At 43.0% G+C, this 14840-nt stretch overlaps 1 long non-coding RNA gene across 1 annotated transcript in view; it reads left to right on the top strand.

The window, feature by feature from the left end:
• LOC121030845 (uncharacterized) overlaps window positions 1-14840 on the top strand; it is a 139137-nt gene that overhangs the window by 43276 nt on the left and 81021 nt on the right. The gene's annotated exons all lie outside the window — the stretch shown is intronic.

Raw genomic sequence — 14840 nt, 5'->3', positions numbered from 1 at the left:
TTTCTTTCTTTCTTTCTTTCTTTCTTTCTTTCTTTCTTTCTTTCTTTCTTTCTTTCCTTTTTTTTTTTAAAGCAAATTACTTATGTTCTTTGCTTCTTACAATACCAAAAAGTTGGGGGAAAAGAATTGTTCAACAGCAACAGAATGATCTAAATGGCCAACAAAAGTAGATGAGTTAAAACAACTAAATATCCATTAATAAAGGAATTCATTAAGACAGAATTTTCACATATTTCCTTCCATGCTTTATTTTATTATTTAAGTTCTTTTGTTAATTTTCTCTTGGTATGAAAGCAATGTTACTCAACACACACACAAATTAGAAAATATGGACATGCAAAAAAGGACTCATAAATTAACCTGTTCAGTTGAAACTTTGAAACCTTGAATTATTTCCTTCCAGGACACACACACACACACACACACACACACGCACATGCACACACGCAGTGATGAAACCAATCTGAAAATTGGTCCAAGGAGACATGCCGTAGGGTTTTTACACAATTACTATAGTTGAGCTGTGCCAAAGTGAAAAAGCAATGTGATTGTTAAAAGAATCATATTATCATCTATAAAAATGTACTAGTTAAAAAAAAAAAGAAGTAAAAAGCTTCCCATACTTAGGTCTAATGGAAATTTTGCTGTGGGCTTTTTCAAAGTGAGAATAAAGTGATGTAGGGGTTAACATTACCAACAACACCCTAACTCTAAAAACAATATTCTATAGAAGCAGGACTAGGATCTGAGTTGGTAGAGAGGGCAAAGCAGTAAGATTTCCTTAATAGTCATCTGAGATATTGGATATCTAATTTAAAGATTTTTTTTCTTCAAAAGAAAAAAAACCCTAATTGTGGAGATGGGTAAAGAATGCTTCAGGAAATACTAGCATACCTGTCTTGTCAGGAAGCTTTACAAATAAATACGAGGAAAGACGAGCAGACGTGAGATGTACAGGTCAAGATTGCAGAGCTATTAGCCAAGGCAGATGAGTTTTAAGAATAGGGCAGCACAGTGTTCCCTTAACGAAAGTGCCATACTCCATGCTGCCGAATGCCCCCTGCACTGCCTTTTTGTTGGCTTCTTAGTTTAGTCTGTTAAAATGTGGAGGAGAGGCCCAGCCCAACCTGAGCAAAATCAGAAAGTAGTGTAAGCTGTGTCTCCTGTTTGCACCCTCCTTGTAACTCTGCCCTCCCCCAACTTAAAAGAATGTTGCAGCTGGACTGAAAGAAAGGCATGGAAGCATTCAGTCCTGCATTCCTGAGGTCCAGCCTTGGTACAGGGAGTCAGGACACAATCCTGAAGACTGAAGGCACCGGAAAATGTGGAGTCCAGGAGCAGAGGTAAACCCTCAGGGTTTACCCAGTGGAGCAGAGGTGGGCTTACATGAGCTCCAACTGGGAAAGAGAAACCTTTCTCTGGTTAGCACACTGTAGAGAGGGGGCCTGTTGGCACTTTAGACTCACAATGTTCTCGTGCCCTTTTGCCCCAGAAGATCTAATCATTGCTGGGTATTTACTTACCCTATAATATAAGGAAGTTTTAAACCAGAATTGGCCCTTAATGAGGCTGTTAGAAGTCTACCCTAGAGTGCATGGATTTGGAGAGGGAGGTTGTATTGTCTAAGGACCTAAGTCTCCTAGTGACGAACGACACTAAGACTTGAGGCCCAGCCAATTCGAGCACAGCTCTCCCAGCCCAGCTAGTTCCCTCTGTCTTCACCCCCTTGTCTTCTCTTTTCCTCTGCCCCAAGATGCTGAGCATGGGCAGGATCCATGCTCACTGTGACTTTTCCTTCCCACGCCCACATCTCCTCACCTCCCGGCCCCTCCCTGCTGCCCACCCCAAGCACGGTATCACAGCCTTCCTATCAGCTGGTCATCACTCAGCCTCCAGAAACTTGATCCTGATTCTTTTGAAAGTGGTTGGGTGCAGCTGCATGGAGGGGAAAAAAGAAGTGAACCAGAGAGCCTCAGCTGTGGGCCTTGCAAGTGAGGAGGGAACAGGAAATCCTACTGTTTGCTGATGACAAATCATGATATCCACTTCCCTTATAATTCAGATTCACATAGGAGGTTGAGGTCTCAAGTGGCTGTTCCAGATTACCCATTTGTTCACTGCCAAAGTCACGATTAGACTCCAGCTCACACAAATATCACCCAATGGATGTGGCTGCCTCTGTCATGCCATGTAGAGACAGAAGGAAAACCATGATCTTTCCAGAAATGCTCATGCTGATAGGAGTTTGGGGAAAACACTGAGAAAGGTTTACACTGAAACTGTTTACAGACACTAGGAAACTAACAAAAGTCCAGATTGATTTTTTTAAGCTTGCCTTGTTCATATAAAATATTAATTAGGGGTATGTCCATACGGGGCAAAACATTTCATAAATATCATTGACTAGTGTCAAATATTGACCACATATTTTCATAGTAACAATCTAACAAAGACCTGGAACCTCACCCTAGCTCTGCCTGCCTTCCTTCCTGAAATTAGACTTTTTTTTTTTTTTTATAATATCCTTTCTGAAAATATTCCTTCTGTACCCGTCAAGGATTTTGGGGGAAAAATATTGCTTTTCTGTTTTAAAATTGAATCACGACACCTATGCATAGACAACAGTTTTTTGAAATGGAGCTATTTTTAAACAGTACATGCGGTCCATAAGCCATTTCATTAGTTGCCTTCCCTGCCTAAAAAAGGAATCTGATACTAATGAAATGATTTCAGTAATCAGTCCATTTAAACAGATGTTGAGTACCTAAGTGGCGGTTTCCGTATGGGACACAAGGGTGCTGCTGGCTCAAAGCTTGCCATGGAGGAGGCAGGATTAGGTAAGGGCAGAGGGCTGTCACAGGAGACCAAGGTAGAGTAGGGTGAGTGGCGAGGAGTGTATAGAGAGCTACGAGGATCCAAAGGAAGGAGGGAACACAAATATTTGTTGGAAAGAACTTGTGCTACAGTGAGTGAGAGATTCGGGAAAAGCAGCTGTGGAGATAGATGCTTGAGCCTTGAAGGATGGGAGACATTGAAAAGACAAAACAAAACAAAACAAAACACAAAAAAACAAGCATTCCTGGGCTTTGCTCCAGAGCACGAACATTCAGAAAATGCAAATATTTAAGAGAGTGATTTTTGCAAGATTGTGCAAAATACTCTAATTTAGCTTCTTCTCAAAACACTAATTTTTTCCCCTTTGTGGTGAACTTCTCTAAGTCCCCAGGTCCCAGCCATTTTTGGCAGCCTTCAAATATGAAACCCCAGGGAAACCCACCGGCCCGGAGACCTTTGGCCTTTGTGTCATAGACACTACGCTCCCCCTTCCACCTTCATAGCTCACACTGAATCATCATTTGTGCGTGTACTGAAGAAGGGATTACTTACAACTTAATTCACTGACTCGACAAATATTTATTGAACATCTGCTTGTTCTAGGCATTGCCAGGCACTAGTAATAGAAAGGCAAATACAAGTCATTAGGGAAATGCAAATTAAAACCACACTGAGACATCACCTCACACCTGTTAGGATGGCTAGTATCAAGAAGACAAAAGACAACAACCCAAACGTTGGCAAGGATGTGGAGAAAAGAGAACCCTTGTGCACTGTTGGTGGGAATGCAAAATGATGCAGCCGCTATGGAAAACAGGCTGGAGGTTCCTTAAAAAAAAAAAAAAAAAAAAAAAAAGCTAGAATTACCATATAATCCAGCAATCCCACTTCTGAGTATTTATCCAAAATCATTGAAATCAGGGTCAGAAAGAGATATCTGCCCTCCCATGTTCATTGCAACATTATTCACAACAACCAAAGACATGGAAACAACCTAAATGTCCGTGATGCATGAATGAAGAAAAAAATGTCATACACATATAATGGACTATTGTTCAGTCTTTAAAAACAAAGAAATTCTGCTATATGTGACAATATGGATAAACTTGGAGGACATAACGCTAAGTGAAATAAGCCAGACACAGATGGACAAATACTGCATGATTCTACTTATATGAGGTGTCTAAAATAGCCACATTTGTAGAAACAGAGAGTAGAATGGTCCTTGCCAGGGTCTGGCGGGAGGGAGGGAGCTGCTGTTCAACGGATATAAAGTTTCAGTTATATAAGATGAAAGAATTCAAAAATCTGCTGTACAACAACATGCCTGTAGTTAACAATCCTGAATTGTAAACTTAAAAACTTACCGGAAGGGTGGATCTCATGTTAAGTGTTCCTATAGTAAAAAAAAATAAAGTTTATTTTCTCTAAGGGCGAATACACCTTTAAAAAATCAGGTACACACAGAAGAAGCAAAGGACATGAAAACCAAAAGGTAGCTGGGGCCACAGGGGCAGAGGAACTAGACCACCAGGGCAAAACATTCCTTAGGGGTATTGCTTGAAGCAAATTAAGCCACCCAGGCTATACTCTCAGGCTCATTATTTTCTATACTCCAAATTAGAACAGTGTGTACTTTCTCATTTTCTAGTTTGCCACTTTGAGAGGCAAAAAATAGTTTATTTTCTCCACTGGGGGCTGGAACCATATCACAGACTTCTTGCTGAAGCTCCCGTTCTCCCAACGCCTGGCTGGTCCCCTTATGGGATTTGCCACCTTCTATTTGGCTGTTCTGGAGAAGGCTCCGGGATATTTCTTCAAAGGCAACATCAAAAGCTCAAGTTAAAACCAGAAGATTCCCTATGGGATTCCTGCTCTGTTAGGGCCTGGAGAGAGGACATTTGATAAGAAAGAGATTAGCGGTCAGAGAAATGATCTCATTCTTTAAGACTAGCGTCAGTTTAACAAGGAGTGTCTTTGTCTCCTGGAATCAAGACAGCAGAAAACTCTACATCCAAAATAGTTCCCCCAGCATGCAGATGACCACAGAGGCACACACTCCTCCACAGAAACATCATTCCCTCCTAGGCCCCACTATGTGAAAGGAAAGGTGGAAACTCTACGAATAAGCTACGTCCTTCCCTGCAGACTATGTAACTAGCATGCCTGCTGCCAAAGAAAACCTGTCAATGCATCTATGGATCTGTCAGGCCTGAGCTAGCCCCTGCCTCCTCTGGCAACATATTTATCCATCCTCCTCATCGGCTAATAAAAAGAAAAGATGTAACTGGGTGACATGTAGCTGCACTGGGATTTGTCATCAGACAGGAAAAACCGAAAGCTACATAGAATTAGCAATGACCTTTACTTGTGTTGTTTACATGTCATAAAATGTGCCCATTTTAGGGGCACCTGGGTTGCTCAGTAGGTTAAGCATGTGACTTCAACTCAGGTCATGTTCTCACGGTTTGTGGGTTTGAGCCCCGCATTGGGCTCTGTGAGGACAGCTCGGAGCCTGGAGCCTGCTTCAGATTCTGTGTCTCCCTCTCTCTCTGACCCTCCCCCGCTCATGCTCTCTGTCTCCCCAAAATAAATAAAAACATCACATTTTTTTTTACAAATTCACCCATTTTAAGGCACACAATTTAATGATTTTTAGTAAATTTACAGTTGCACAAAAATGTGCAATTTTCTATCACTCTAAAAAGAACCCTTGTGTTTATTTGTAGTCAATCCCTGTTTCTATCTCCTGCCCCCAAACAACCACCGCTGTGCGTTCTGTCTCTCACAGATTGGCCTTTCCCAGAAATTTCACATAACTGTAGTTTGTCGTGTCTGGCTTCTCTCACTTAGCATAACGTAATCGGGGCTCCTCAACATTGTAGCATATATGCCCGTTTGGCTTTACTTTTTATTCTGTAGAGTATTTCACTGTATGGGCATACCACAGTTTGTGTTTACTTACAGTCACAGGTTGGCAGGCGTGTGGATTTTTTCCAGTTGGGAATGTTAGGAATAAACCTGCTGTGAACATTCTCATACCTACTTTATATGGAAATAACCTTTTCGTTGTTCTTGAGTAGATACCTACGAGCAGGATTGCTAGGCCATATGACAAGTTTAGGCTTAACGTTTTAGAAACTCCCAAACTATTTTCCAAAGGGTCTGTACAATTACACATTTCGCATCTACAGCTCATGAGGCACCCAGTTTCTCTTCATCCTCACTAGTGGTTGTTTTTGTCTGTCTTTTTCACTATCGTCTTCAATGGGTTTATTTGTTTTTAAGACTCAATTTTTTCTCACCCCCTAAGTCCCAGAAACCAGAGTAGCTGAGCACAAGATCTGGGTCATAGCTGGCTAAGGCTTCCGAGACTGTGGCAACTTAGGGAAGAATTTGGTTGTGGGAGATGAACACCTACGTGTTGTGATTATAACAAAGAAGGGTAGAGCGAGGCCAGACACCTCCTTCATCCAACCTTTGTTGTCTAAGCAGGGAAACTAGTCCTTCTCAAGACAAGACGTTTCCTCCATATTAGAAATGATCTCGTGTGTGCAAGAATTAATGAACGTTTATGAGCACCTGTAGTTGGAAAAAGTGTATTTCTCATATACCGCATAAAATGAGAGTTAAATATTTTTTGACTATCTATTGAAACACAACATCTTATTGGAAAATAGAAGAATAGACCAAATCTCCTGATTAAAGAAGTTCAAAATGTATTCCCTCTGGTAAATGGAAGTGGGGGAAAGGAAGTAGGAAGGGGGGACACCGCCTCTCACTGAGGAAAATTGCCAAGTCACGGACGCATTAGCACATGGCTAAAAAGTATGTGTGTGCAAAGGGGTAGGGAATTGAGCTAATGCTTGAAAAAAATGTTTTGGAGGGTTAATGACTATGACCCCGAAGTCAGCCTGTGCATACACATTACTAATTTTGAGAATTTTGAACTGCCTTCATCTTAGTGACCCTTAAAGCTTCTGAGTGGATCCATTTTATGACTCACTGCCCATGACTTGAAAGCTATTTCAGGGTTTGTCGAGATCTTGTGCAATTAGTTGGGGAGGGCTGAGAGGAGTGAAACCTGGAAAGTGAGATGGTCTGGTGAATAGGCTTGCCTCGTGCAGGTGGAGAAGGGATTCAGTGGGCTTCTCCATTCTTTACAGAAGAGCGTCTCTCACTACCCCTGAGCCGTGAGCCAGACATACACCGGAAACTTCTGAAGTCTGACTGACCGGAAAGAGCCAATTGTGTGCATGGCCCAGCTCCACATTCAGAGAGGTGTAGAGCCAGGAAACACTAAGAGTCAGGCTCTCCCCCCCTCCCTCCACCATCATCCCCCAGCCTCAGGAGTAGTTGCTCACCATTTGCCAGCACACCACTGCAGTGAGGTGTTCAAGCTCTCTAGCAAAGCATTCTGGGTGATCTTCCTTTGAGCATAATAAGTTCTGAGCATTCGTTACCTTGGAAGGTGTGTGCAACAAACACTACAGAGAACTCAAATGGTTTAACAGGTAGAAGATAAAGAGTAGGGGCACCCGGGTGGCTCAGTTGGTTAGGCGTCCCACTCTTGATTTCGGCTCAGGTCATGATCTCACCGTCTGTGAGTTCAAGCCCCGCATCGGGCTCTGTGCTGACAGTGCGGAGCCTGCTTGGGATTCTCTCTCTGTCTCTCCCTCAAAAATAAATAAGTAAACATTAAAAAAAGAAAGAAAGAAAGAAAACAAAGACTAGGTACATTTACTGCGGGAGGGATAGTTGCTGGTAATTAAGCTCACAATCCTGCAAGACAGATGAAACACCTTCATCAATAACTATGACAGGAGGCAGAACGTGGCCAGAGACATGAGGTGCGGACTGGAGGAGATGATTCAGAGGGGAGGCGGGGGTGAGCACAGAGCACATTCTGGCACAAGGCCTTCCAGAGCCCACAAGTGCCAGGTGGCACCCACTTTTGGGCCTCCTGGTAGACTACAACATGAAGAAATGCCAAAACAAGGTTATAGAAATTGTAGTACGTCTTTAATGCTTCCACTAAACGTATCACTATGTCTAACACACGTACACGCAAAATCCAGTGCCGTGCAATTGCACTATTCATGAAAGCATTAGAGAAGTCATTAAAATATTAATCCACTGTACATTTCAGGGGGGATGGCTTAAATTAAAGTTGTCTGATGAACATCTTCTTTGAAACCTGCTAGTGAATCTCAGGGACTGTGAAGCCTCGACGGGAGGCTAAGACCCCACCTGAGGACCATTGGGACACAAAAACTCCCAAGCTTTTTTTTCTCACATGCTCATATTGAGAATTATAGCAAAATCGTCACGAATTCCAAGCAGGAGCTTGTCTGCCATCTATAGAAAGAAGCACTTATCCGGTAGAACTGAGACGTTTTAATTTTGCCGAGGTGAATCACTCTAACAACTGAAGTCTGCCTCCTTCAGACGCCCAACTTTTACTATATTGAATGGGAACATTTCCACAGGCTTCTACTGTAGGGCTTTGAAAGTCACATTACCTACTCCTGACGAGCAGAAGTTTTGTCTCTTTCTGTTCTCATCGTACCACACGGCAACTGACGATACGGTTTCACCCTTTTTTGGCTCTGCTGCTGCCTTCCCGGTGCGGGAGCCACTTCCTGCTGCGGTTGGCACACCTGCCCCTCTCTGAGAAGCTTCCCTCTGGGTGGCGGTTACCCTGCACCCTGGCGCGCCGGAGCTGGGGGGATCAGATAAGCAGCTTGTTTACACCTGTTATGTTGAGTCTGTAACGTGAAAGAGGGGCCTGCAACATCTGGCCCTCATGGGGCTCGGTAGGCCGACTTTTGGATGGACGTTGAGGGTTTGGGGTTATGTTTTGTAGTTAAGTGTTGCTGGAAATGTGGCATCTACATGAGGGGTTGATAATATACTGATACGGTGATACGCTGATAATAGGCTGAACTGTATCCCTGCCCCCGAAGGTATATACTGATATCCTCATTTCCAGTACCTCAGAATTTGACTGTATTTGGAGAAAGGGTCTTTTAAATTAAAATGAGTTATTAGAGGGGCACCTGGGTGGCTCAGTCGGTGAAGCGCCTGACTCTCGGTTTCAGCTCAGGTCATGATCTCACAGTTCGTGTGTCTGAGCCCTGCATAGCCTGCTTGGGATTCTCTTTCTCTCCCTCTCTCTTTTACCCTCCCCTGCTCTCTCACTCTCTCTCTCTCTCTCTCAAGTAAATAAATAAGCTGTTTTTTTTAAAAATAAGTTATTAGGGGTGCCTGGGTGGCTCAGTCGGTTAAGTGTCCGACTTCGGCTCAGGTCACGATCTTGTGGTTCACGAGTTCGAGCCCCGCATCAGGCTCTGTGCTGACAGCTTGGAGCCTGGAGCCTGCTTCCGATTCTGCGTCTCCCTCTCTCTGACCCTCCCCCCATTCATGCTCTGTCTCTCTCTGTCTCAAAAATAAATAAAAGTTAAAAAAAAATAAAAAAAAATGAGTTATTAGAGTAGACCCTAATGCAATGATTGGTGTCTTTATAAAACGTGGCCAGGGCACAGATGCACACGGAGAAGACAATGTGAAGACGTAGGGAGAGGAGAGCTATCTATAAACTAAGGAAAGAGGCCTCAAAAGAAGCCCACCCTGGTGACAGTTTGATCTTGGACTTCCAGCTCCCAGAACTGTTAGCAAATAAGTTTCTTTTGTTTAAGCCACACGGTCAATGGTACCTTGTACGTCTGCCCTAGCCAACTGAGACACCAACCGGGCAGATGTTGCCCCTATGGCGTAGGGCCCTGGTGTTCACACCTGGAGTCGATAACATTAAAAGCTACCCTGAAGGCCCCCCTTGCCAAGCACGTGTCTCAGGACAACTCTTCCATTTAAGCCTTTGGTAAATTATTAATAATACTGGTTTTCCAAGCAGTGTAGTGTCAATGCATGGAACAGAAAGGAAAAGACAACTGGAAACTGAAAGAAGAAAGAGGAATGAGCTTCCAAGTATGCAGGCATAATTCAGAACTTGAGGGGGAAAAAATGTTTCACCTGCAGGAGATAAATTCTGAGTTATCAGTTAAAATCTAAGAAGAGCACCAGGAGGCATTGTCAGCTCTTTCCATAATAAATGTATCAGACAAAAAAAAAAAAAAAAAAAAAAAAGCCAGAACTGGGAAATTTTTTTAAGTTTATTTATTTTGAGAGAGAGAGAGAAAAAAGAATGGGGGAGGGGCAAAGAGAGAGTAGGGGAGAGAGGGAGAGAGAGAATCCCAAGCAGGCTCCTGTCAGTGCAGAGCCCAGTGTGGGGCTTGATCTCATGAACCGTGAGATCATGACCTGAGCCGGGATCAAGAGTCAGATGCTTAACCGACTGAGCCACCCAGGCACCCCCAGAACTGGGAATTTTTACACACAAAACATTTTTTTTTAAGTATAAAGGTAAATTGTTAGGGTATCCTCAGATAAAAACCACCATGCATGAAAGAAGAATGTGTGCGTGAAGTTCTAGTTTCAACAATTTAAGAAAGAATGAAAGAAAGGGGACTCAGAAATGAGGACAGATGAGACCAGGCAAAGGAGAGTGAGAAGGAGCAGATTCATAGTTTTTGAAATTATACACATGAAATCTGGGTGGAAAGGAGCTGCTTCTCCAAACCCCAGAGTTCCAGACCTAACAAAGGCCACTGGAGTTCGGAAAATGTTTTAGGAGAAACAGAAGGCAATCACTCTTTGCCTAATAAGTAAAAGACACTATTGTCCCTTCTCCTGATTGTCGGTACCAAAAACTTCACATAGATTTGAGGCAGATCTGTGTCACCATACGTGTGGATGGATAATATTAAAGGACTGTGGGCATTTGGGAAATTACTAATCGGCCAAGACTGAATTTAGGTGAGCAAACCCACTCACCCATCCTTGATCCTGGAGTCCCTACCTAAGGCAGAAGTGCTCTGTCCTCAGGGGGCACAGTGGCCCTCTAGAAGTCTGAGTGGGGTAGGAGACATGCAGGACAGGGGAGTTCCAAATCTTCACAAATCTTCAAGGACACTCTATTTTCTATTCCCTTACTAGCCCTAAACTTTCCTGTCTCCTTAGAAGTGGCGGCAGTTCCTAAGAATACATAAATGGTTGGGGTGCCTAGGTGGCTCAGTCAGTTGGGCAGTCGACTACGGCTCAGGTCATGATCTCACGGTCTGTGGGTTCAAGCCCTGCGTCGGACTCTGTGCTGGCAGCTCAAAGCCTGGAGCCTGCTTCCGATTCTGTGTCTCCGTCTCTCTCTGCCCCTTCCCTGCTTGCTGTCTCTCTCTTTCTCAAAAATAATAAACATTAAAATAAATAAATATTAAAAATTAAAAAAAAAGAATACGTAAATAGCAAAAATGTGCTTTTAAACTGTTTCTAGATATTAAGGCAGAAAAAAATGTAAACCAGCTTGGAGCCATTTGCAGTCCATTATCTCCTATTGAGAAGTACTATCCTTGTTTGCACGTTGTACCTGGCAGGTGCTAGTTAGAGCCTACCTGGCTCCTGGACTGTTATCCCTGGTTTCAGAGGTGTCCCTTCTAGACTCATTCCAAAAAGAGCAAACGCGTCCAGACTTGGTGCAGTTGAGCCCTGGGGCAATGAGCTGAGGTTATTAACACATTAGCTCCAAACCAGAGCCCCTGCAAGCCGGGAGCAGGGCCTGGCAGAGCTAACAAGTCAGATCCCAAAAAACCTGACAGACTGGAAAAGCAATCGCGGATGAGCGTGACCAGGTGTCCATAAATCAACCATTTAACCTCACCTGATTTTACTTCTCTGGTGACCAGAATGGCAGGAACTTGAGACACGTAACTCACCCACCTCTGAGCTCTAATTAAAGTTTGCTAAGAGCTTTATGATCTGCCCAGACAACTAGCCTGGGAATGCAAAAGTGCTCACGGTGCGGCTGTTATTATTTTGTTGTTGTTAGTATTATCCCGATTTTATAGTACTGATTCAGAGCATAATGGATTCTGAGGGTTCTGGTTTTGTTTTGTTCGTTCGAGGGGGGTCGTGCTGAGTCTCTATGTGTAATGTGCTCTCCTTCCCTTCTGACAATGACGCAGGCAATGTATGCGGCTGGAGAGACGGCCATGCGCTAAACCATCCATTTCCTCTCCTCAACCTCCCTCTGCCCGGCAGACCTGGGTATGAGGTGACTAGTTGGGGTGGAGGATGGAGGCGCTATCTCTGAGCCACTCCTACATGTTCACCACATACACACACTGGTTAGTACGGGAATCCAACCCAGGCATTGGTTCAGAAACCTTTTTAGTTTAGATTCTATGGCTTGAGATTTGGGTGCTAGCACGAAACAACTGGCCACCGGGGTTGAAGCTGGACATTTAACTGGATTCATTTAACTCAGAACTTAAAGGAAACATACCCACACCCACACCCAGCCACTCAGTCCAAACATGGCACCATTGTTTGGGTTATCAGACAATTCAATCTATAAACAGCTAGGGGTTGAAGATTACAAAAAGTCAAACTTTGACCTCTTCGGTTCTGGAACTTAAGTAAACACAAAATCTTTGCATTTGGGAGACTCTTAGAGGAATATCAAGTCCAGATTTCAACACAACATCTGAACTTCCTTGATAACACTACCAATTAGTGGTTATGCACCCTTGAATACCTCAAGGCAGGAGATAGATTTATTTACCCTAAAATTAATGAAGCGTCAATGTCAGGGCCTCTCAACTGCAAGAGCCTCTTCCAAGCCCTGTACTTAACTTTGTATCCCACATTTACATATTTTGTCTTCAAGAAGGCCCCCCAAATGTATTAACTTCAAGCTCCACAAAACCTAAGGTGGGGGTAATTATACTCCAAAGGGCAATCCAAAGTACCTTTATGGGAAAATAAAATCTGCCTCCCTACAAGTATGCCCAAAATATCAAAAATGTGTTTTGGGTAACATAGTGATATTTCTAAGACTGAGGGTGTTCATTGAGTGAGTAGAGCATTTAAGAGGGTCATCTGAAATTCCTGCAGTTAAATGTAACACCAAGTGCTCTTTTTTTTCCCCATTACCTTTCACAAGGCTGTTCCCTCTTTCTGGAAGCTTTCACCCCTTTTGTCAGATTACCTCCTACTTTGCTTTTGGATCTCAACTCATACCTCCTCAAGACTATCCTCCCTAACTGCCCTGATCAGTGCTCATCTATAAAGTATTATCGCATCGCGTTTCTTCATGGCACATAGCACACTGTAATCTCGGTCGTATTTACACACTTGTTTGATTACACTCCCTCTTCCCCCATCACACTTAAAGATGCATCAGGCTGGGACATCACCTTCCTTTTCTTACCCCTGCAAGCCCAAGCTAAGCAGAGAGCCTAGCACAGTACAGATCTGTAGACTGAATCAAGAGTGCACAATGAAGGCTAGAAGGAATTGGTAAAAGAAAAGGTCAAACACAAATTCAATAAAAACAAAAAAGTCAATGTTATAAAGAATTACACTTTAGCTCGTTACAAAATATGTTGTCTGACAACTATTTGCTGTCCAGCGATGAAATAGGCTGTCTTAAAAAGTGGAAGGTGGGGGCACCTGGGTGGCTCAGTTGGTTGAGCATCCGACTTCGGCTCAGGTCATGATCTCACAGTGTGGGTTCGAGCCCCACATCAGGCTCTGTGCTGACCGCTTGCTCAGAGCCTGGAGCCTGCTTCAGAATCCGTGTCTCCTTCTCTCTCTGCCCCTCCCCCACTCACACTTTGTCTCACTGTTTCTCAAAAATAAATAAATGTAAAAAAAAAATTTTTTTTTTAAAGTGGAAGGTGTCCTTCAGAAGTACATGTGTAGTACTAAGGATGTTGAAGAGGGAAATTCCGTACAGGTCTAGAGTTGGGCTCAGATCAACTAGATCATTTAAGATTTGTCCCACAAGAAATCCTGTTCATCCTGTTAAGCTTCTATTGATGGCATTGATGATGGTCTGCATATGTGTGGATACGGTTTCATGTTTAACAAGAAAGACATTAAACAGAACTAAATGGTTAGAAGTTTATGTTCAATATAGGTAGAAACCAACACATAGGAGTAAGTATAGGTACCCAAATAAAAACACAAGCACTGATACCATCTTAATTCAAGAATGAATAAAGATTCCTCCCAAGATAGAATAACAGGGGCTGGATTTAACCTCCTACCTGAATCAACTGGAAAGGAAAACTTATGAAACAATTGGTTTTCAAAAACTTGAAAAATAAGCACAGACTGTGATCCCTGAGTGGAGGGGGATAAAGGAGATGACTTCTGTGATTGAGCCAGCTTATTTCAAGACGCCCAGGCTGCAGCCAAGGAAGGGCAAACCACACAGAGCCTGCAGTCTTGCTGAGTGGGAGAAAGATCAGAGGTCAGAAAGGCCACGGTGCCAGGGCTGAAGAAAGAACCATGAGAATGAGTAGGGAGAAAAGTTTTTGGAACTCATACAGGGCTGGGAATAATTCATGTTCCTTTCAGCCAGAGTAGAATGCAAAGGCCATTAGATAGGGCAGGGGTTGGCAAACTATACAGCCCACAGGCCAAATCTTGCACACAGGTTGTCTTTGAAAGCTTGCAAACCAAGAATTATTTTTATACATTTAAAAGATTATAAAAACACACAAATAAAAATATGCAACAGGGGATGATCTCTATACATGGCCTATAAACCCTAGAATATTACCATATGGCCCCTTACCAAAAGGGTTTACCAATCTCTGAAACAGTGTTGAGAAAGTTACTGGTTTAGTAGTATAAATAAATTAGCCCTAAGCTAAAGGCTGCTCTGGACTTTTAAAAGCAAATTCAAAAGGATTCTACCAACTTATAGTAACTTAGCTAACAATGAACTAAATCTAACACTATTTAATGAAATACAACAAAATCCAGTGTCCTAAGACATAAAATTGACATCGAGCGTCCAGTAAAAATTTGCAAGACTGGCAAAGAAACAAGAAAATATTACCCTGTATCATTTACCTATTGCTGTATAACCCACTACCTCCGAA

Source organism: Herpailurus yagouaroundi, unplaced genomic scaffold, assembly GCF_014898765.1.
Source record: "Herpailurus yagouaroundi ecotype Mexico unplaced genomic scaffold, PumYag 140, whole genome shotgun sequence".
Classification (NCBI taxonomy): domain Eukaryota; kingdom Metazoa; phylum Chordata; class Mammalia; order Carnivora; family Felidae; genus Herpailurus; species Herpailurus yagouaroundi.
Note: the sequence above shows the minus strand (reverse complement) of the source record. Positions and strands in the feature narration are given on the sequence as shown.